This window comes from Otolemur garnettii, unplaced genomic scaffold (assembly GCF_000181295.1).
Source record: "Otolemur garnettii isolate 467f Iridium unplaced genomic scaffold, OtoGar3 scaffold00266, whole genome shotgun sequence".
Classification (NCBI taxonomy): Eukaryota; Metazoa; Chordata; class Mammalia; order Primates; family Galagidae; genus Otolemur; species Otolemur garnettii.
The window spans coordinates 8,354-15,644 of record NW_003852661.1 but is presented as its reverse complement, the minus strand read 5'-3'; the positions used below and the strand labels follow the sequence as shown (position 1 = coordinate 15,644).

Below are 7,291 nucleotides of genomic sequence, written 5' to 3'. Positions count from 1 at the left end.
AAAAAAAAAAAAAAATGAACTTTATGGACGAATAAAGAAAATATGGCATATACATACAATGGAACATTATTCTATTGAACAGAAGAAGGAAATCCTGTTAATATGCTACAACACAGATGAAACTTGAGGATATTGTGTTAAGTGAAATAAGCCAATTAGAGGATGACAAATACTGCCTAATTCCTCTTACATAAGGTACCTAAAATAGTCATATTCATTCAAACAGAAAGAATGGTGGTTGTCAGGGGCTGAGCAGGTGGGGAAATGGGGAGCTGCTATTCAATAGGAACGGAGATTTAGTTAGGCAAGATGAGAAATTTTTAGAGATCTGCTGTATAATTTTCCACTTACATTTAATCATACTGTACTGTACACTTAAAAATTTGTTAAGAGGGTACATCTCATGTGATGTGTTTTCACCCACAATTTTTTAAGAAAAGAATGAACATTGGCTTTGTAAAACTGTGTTGACAGCCTTGTTTTGCATTATTTTTTCCTTACAAAATCTGTGCATCTGTGCCAACTATGTCTTTGGCTGCCAGCAACGAAACCAACTTGAGGACCTTAATCAAAAATGAAAGTTACCAGAAGCATGTTTGAGACACAGAGACTTGACGGGAAGCTGGCAGCCCAGGCTCGGAATGAATCAAAGATCCCAGCAGTTCTGGGCAGCGAGAAGCACAGTTGTGGTCCCTGGGATGCTGTTGCCCCCTTTCTGCCTGCTCACTCTCTTTTGTAAGAAGCCCCAAATGGCCCGTTGGCAGCCTCCACCGCTAATCCAATAGAAGCATCATGGAGTTCTCTAGTGAAAGCATTTCTCCCTTGAATGCTAAAACCTTTGTATCAGCAAAGTTCTGAGCGATGGGGATTAAAAGCAACAAAAAATTTCAGTGACTCAATAAGTGTAATTGTGAGAAGCACTGTCACCCCACTTTCACCCTCTGCCTACCACAGCTTCTGTTGATGGGAAAAAACACCACCTGCCATCATGTTCACTAGTTTAGAACATATACGTGTACATCCAGAAATACTATGTCAAATCTTACAAGGTATCATCTCCTGGATTTGGGTAGAATTAAATTTGGGGGGGGGGGAGACAGGGTCTCCGTCTGTTACCCAGCTAGAGTGCAGTGGCATCTCAGTGCTAACTGCAACCTCAAACTCCTGGGCTCAGGCAATCCTCCTGCCTCAGCCTCCTGAGTAGCTTGAACTACAGACACACCCCACCACTCCTGGCTAATTTTTTCTATCTTTGGTGTGGTGAGGTCTTGGTCTTGCTCAATCTGGTCTCAAACTCCTAACCTCAAGCAATCCTCCACCCCCCAGCCTCCCAGAGTGCTACGCTTACAGGTGTGAGCCACTGTGCCCAGTGTATGTAACTAAATCTTAATAACTCATTCTACAGTTTTTTAGGGCCAGATGCCTCTCTGTGTTGGTGATGTGATAAGATTAACAAATCCTATGGCCTCAGTCCATTTCTCTATCTCCCCTGCTGTCAAGTGAATTCTTTGATCTGTAGCGGTGTGTAGGATACCATGACTAGTAGGTGTAAGTCCATGGTTGGTGATGCTGAATCCAGATTAAACATTTTACAATGAGGAGATATCAGTGTCCCCTAAAGTAAGGTGCCAGATTCAAGGTGTCAGTAGCTGCTAGAAAACTGGAGAGCAAGCAGTAACTCCCCAAGATCAGCCTCGGCAAGATCAAGGCTCTATTGAGCCTAGCCACAGCATCCATCTCTCTACCATAACCACTATGTTGGAGTCCAGACTGGATTAAAATACTGGTTGATAACGGCAGGACAGGGCATATTTTCCTCACGGATTATTAAGAGCCCCATGGAGGGAGATCTTGGTGAGCATTCACATAAAATACAAGTATTCCCATCTCTAAACCTGTCGATATATCCCTTCCTCAAACTCCTTATTACCAGTTCTTTATCTTGCTTTTCCCCGGCATGTCAAGTCCCTAACCTCTGCTCATAAATCGGTGGGATTCTCCTCTGCATCCCTCTGACTCATTGGCTGGAAAAAGTAGACCATAAGATGTCCCACCAGAAGTTCCACAAATGGAAGGATTTCTCTTTTCCCCTGACCTTCAGGTTCCCCATTGAGTGGTGCTGATGCTAGCATATTGTTTAGAGCAGGGGTCCTCAGACTTTTTAAAAGGGGGCCAGTTCACTGTCCCTCAGACCGTTGGAGGGCTGGACGGCGGGCCCAGGACAAGTCGGCTGCTAAGCAGGACGGGCAGTAGCGGCAAAAACACCCAGCGGGCCGGATGAATGTCCTCCGGGGGCCGTAGTTTGAGGATCCCTGGTTTAGAGCCATTTGTAAGGAAGGCTTGAATTCTTTCCTCTTTAGTTATGGGGAATCCAGATAAAGCCATGAGTTGAGAGGATGCTTCAGGAGGAGGGAGACACACTGGGGATGTGAGCCTCGCTGCTCCAGGTCCACTCAGGCCCCACCCATACTCCTGCCTATGGATTTGACTTTTGCTTGGTGATGAAGCTCCAGCCTGGTGAATTACGGAATGCCCCACTCATCGTGGGCGCTCAGATTTCATGGTCACTTGCTGTTCCATACGCAGGCATTTAGTCTCTATCAAAGCCAAGTTATAAGCCAAGAATTAATTTTCTAAAGCATAATAGCCTCTGACAAAAAGATGCCACTCCTGTAATTGTCCAGTGCAGGCTTTCCTGGGCTTGACAGAGCGTCCAGTCTGCTGTGGGCACTTCCTTCACACAGGCACCATTAGATCTGATGGACCATTGGCCCAGTGGCAGAGTTGCTTGCATTGTACCTTGAACAGACCAAGGGACTTTTCTTATTTTCATTATATTAAAGCTGGTAGCCCTTGGGTCTCCCACTTCATAGATCGGAGAAACACATTGTACTGTTCAGGTTTCTTCCAACGTTCCACAAAGTCCATCAAATATTATGCTTGCATATCACAGCTTTTCTTCTCTGGAGAGGTTTCACCAACATGGCCCTGATTGAGGGGTCTTCTCCCAAGAAACTTCACAGAGATTGCTGGCTACTGTATTTTTATGGGCTATGTCTTTAGGATGCGTGAATTTCTGAATATTAATTTATCCATCTTCCTCCAAAACTGCTATGCTCATAGCAACTCAGTGATCTTGGCGTGAGAATGTAAGACCACACTGAGAGAGGTAAAGTGGGTCATCTTTCTTCTTTTACACTGCTAGTATCTCTTTTCCCCAAATTTTCTCACTCTTTCTACTGTTTCTCTTGTTTTCCCAATAGCTGTGTACAGGTTCTGACCAAATCGACTGTGCATTCACTAAGAATGTACTGCGTTGCCACTACATGCTGGGCGTGTGAAAACCACTGAATATTGAGCACTAAGCAAACTTGATGCGGTGTCTGCATGTCCTTTACAATTAGCAAGCTGGTAGCACAGATCCAGAAAGTGGAAAAGAGGGAGGAGAGATGCTTTACAAGAGTCCTGCTCTTAGGCTCGGCGCCTGTAGCTCAGCAGCGAGGGCACTGGCCATGTACATAGGGGCTGGCAGGTTCAAACCCAGCCTGCCCTGCCAAACAACGACAACTACAACCAAAAAAATAGCCGGGCGTTGTGGTGGGTGCCTGTAACCAAAGAGAGCAGCCATTTTCCACATAAGGAGGAATTAGTAAGAGGGTAAAGTGTCCTTCCAGTTCTTTTTTGTGGGGAGAGGAAGTTTCAATGGAAATTCCCTTTCCTCCTAAGGTAGAAGTCTAAATGTGAGGAAAGAGAGAGGAGTTTCTGATATTAGCAATATTCCTTGTCATTGCTGAGTACTCACTTGGGATTGGTTATAATTAATTCATAGTGACACTAGCCTGCCTGGTTGAGTGATTTTTTTTCCCCCAGATTCAGCTGCATGCTGGACTGATCCAGAGATAGTTTTCCCCAGATGAATACACATATGACAGAGGAGAGGGGCTCGGGAATTGAGATATTTCTGAGAGAGTGATTATAATGTTTTATTGAACCTAAGATACAGAAGGTAAAGATAGGAGGGTATTAAGGGTAGATGGGATGGGTCGGTGCATTACAGATCTTGATGAAATTAAGATTTATCACTGTAAAAGAAATCTGATCGCAGGCAAGCTGTAAGATTTTGAAATTAATAATTTTAGTGGAGTGTGTAAATTTGCGATTTTGGAGGTAATGTTACGGTGATGAAAGGAAGAACAGAGGGAAAAGTTCATCAGAGATAAAGAATTCAAGAAATCGAGAGGTGACCCCAGGCAGCTCACCTGAGTGGATATTGAAATCAGGAAGTACAATGGCAGGAATGGAGATGAAAAGAAAAACAAGGCAAAGTGCTGAAATCTTTAGCACGTGGAAGATGACCGAGCAGTTGGCAGATGATCGCAGATGATGGAGCCAGATGGCACAAACCTCAAAGGAGCCGGGGATTTTTTTTACAGCAGGGGCTGGGAGAGAATAATTCTCTGGAAGTTGCCCTGGGGAAGCAGAAGCCATCTCCTCCTGATCCCCAGAATGAGCCACACGCTTGTGCTGCAGGGAAGCAGTGTTCCCAGTTAAGGCAAGGAGGGGGAGAAAACATTCTGAGAGGAGACTATTCTCTTAGAAGGAGGATAAAATTTGCTGGTAGTGCGGCCTTCAAGGTACAAGGTACAAAGAAACCAGCAGGTTTCTTTTATTATCAAAACTAGATCTTCCACTTGAGAGGAATGAGGGCTAGCTAAGAGCTTGTAACTCTCCTCCCTGTCCTCCATAAGTCACCTCCCCATCCCGTCACCATCACTCCGTATTTAGGAGGTCCCCTTCGTCATTTGCTGCAGGATAGTCTAACAGCTCTCCTTTTTTGAGACAGTCCCACCTACCCTGTCTGCAGTGTAGTGGCATCGTCATTGTTCTGGGGAACATCAAACTCCTGGGCTCAAGCAATCCTCCTGCCTCAGCCTTCCAAATAGCTGGGAATGCAAATGCTGCCAACACTCTTGGCTAATTTTTTCTATTTTTAGTAGAGACAGGGTATTGCTCTTGCTCACGCTATTCTCAGACTCCTGACCACAAGCAGTGCTCCAGCCTCAGCCTCCCAAAGTGTTAGGATCACGGACATGAGCCACTGCAGTCTGTAATATCTCACAATTCTTAATTTAATTCCCTCATAATATAGATGAAACCAGATTGAAATCCATCTATTTATTTCTCTCTCCCTGCCTTAGCTCTTTTTTGTTTTGTTTTGTTTTTGAGACTGACTCTCACTCTGTTGCTGAGGCTAGAGTGTCATACTGGGAAGATTGCTTGAGATCAGGAGTTTGAGACCAGCATAAGCACAACCAAGACCCAATGTCTACCAAAAAAAAAAAAAAAAAAGAAAGAAGGAAAGAAAAACTTAGTGCTCTGGGAAGCTGAGGCAGGATGAGGTCAGGAGTTCAAAATCACCCTGAGCAAGGTTGAGACCCCAGCTCTACAAAAGATAGAAAAAATTAACTGGGCATGGTGGCATATGCCTGTAGTCCTCGCTACTCAGGAGGCTGAGGCAGGAGGATCACTGGGCCTTAGGAGTTTGAGGTTGCTGTGAGCTATGATGATAATGCCAGTGCACTCTAGCCCAGGTGGCAGAGAAAATCCTGTTCCCCCTCCCCCAAAAAGTATGGGTTAGAGGGGAAGTAATGAAGAGTTGGCACTGAGTAAGTTACAGCTTTTATTCTGGGTCTGGGTGCAGTGACTCATGCCTATAGTCCTAGCACTCTAGGAGGTCAAGGTGAGTGAATTACTCAGGAGCTTGAGACCAGCCTGAGCAAGAGTGAGACCCAGTCTCTAAAAATAGCCAGGGGCTCAACACCTGTAGCACAGTGGTTAGACGCCAGCCACATGCACCGAGGCTGGCGGGTTTGAACCCAGCCAGGGCCAGCTTACCAGCAATGACAACTACAAAATTAAAAAAAAAAAAAATAGCCAGGCATTGTGGAGGGCGCCTGTAGTCCCAGCTACTTGGGAGGCTGAGGCAAGAAAATAGCTTGAGCCCAAGATTTTGAGGTAGATGTGAGCTATGACACCATAGCACTCTAGCCAGGGCAACAAAGTGAGACTCTCTCTCAAACAAAAGGAAAAAAAAGAAGAAGACATTCTAAACAGAGAAAACAACATATCTAAGGGCAAGAAACATAAAACATTGTGGCCTTGCCTAAGGAGTCTACCAAGAAACAGAAGGCATAATTGTTACGTCTACTGAAAGGTGTTTAATGAAGTAACCATTTTCAGAGATGTGGTCAAGATCAAGGATGCCGGCAAAGGTTCATGAAGCTTTCAAGGAAAACAACAGTGGGAAGCCTTTAACCACTTGGCCAGAAGATTCAAGGACAGAGAATGGTATTAGCAGAACTTGGTGACAGCCATAGTCATGAGAGAGGTACAACCCAACAGAAGCAGAGGAATGTAACAGCACCAAGCCACAGCCCAGCAGAGACAAGGAGGGATAAATACCCTCTTTCCTCCAGCTGCCAGCTGGCACCTCCCCCTGGCCACACCCTGCTGTAAGCCAAAGGGCAAGGGAATTTGGGAAAGCTTTCTGGGAAGGCCATCTTCCGGAGGCCTAGAGGATGGAGAAAAGACCTGGAGAGGCAGACAGGGAATCAGTAGTGCTCCTCAGATTCATATCCAAGGTCCAAACAATATCCTGTTTCTTGAACAAATACACCACAGGATATCTGTAAACAATATTGTAACAAGTCTGCTGTCTTAGCCAGTTTGGGCTGCTATAACAAATTACTCTAGCACAGGGGACTTCAATAACAGAAATTTATTCCTTATAGTTTTGGAGGCTGGAAAAATTCTGGTGCCAGCATGATCAGGTTCTGGTGAGAGCCCTCTTCCCGGTCACAGACAGCCATCTTGTTGCACTCACAGGGCAGAAAGAGGGCAAGAGAGCTCTCTGGAGACAGAGTCTCACCCTCTTGCCCTGTGTAGAGTGCCATGGCATCAGCCTAGCTCACAGCAACCTCAGACTCCTAGGTTCAAGTGAGTCTCCTGCTTCAGCCCCCGGAGTAGCTGAGATTTACAGGCACCCACCGCCACAACGCTCAGCTAATTTTTCTATTTTTAGAAAAGATGGGGTCTCCCTTTGCTCAGGCTGATCTAAACTCCTCAGCTCAAGGGATCCTCCCTCCTGGACCTCCCAGAGTGCTCAGATTACAGGCATGAGCCACTGTGCTGGGTGGAGAGACTTGTTTAATTATGTGATGGAGAAATTCTTAAGATCTGATGTCACCCAATCTTTCTATATGCCTGTTTTTAACCACAATGATGTAATAAT

At 45.3% G+C, this 7,291-nt stretch overlaps 1 protein-coding gene across 1 annotated transcript in view; it reads left to right on the top strand.

Annotated features, from left to right (window-relative positions):
* RAB39A (RAB39A, member RAS oncogene family) overlaps positions 1-7,291 on the top strand; it is a 32,259-nt gene that overhangs the window by 23,613 nt on the left and 1,355 nt on the right. The gene's annotated exons all lie outside the window — the stretch shown is intronic.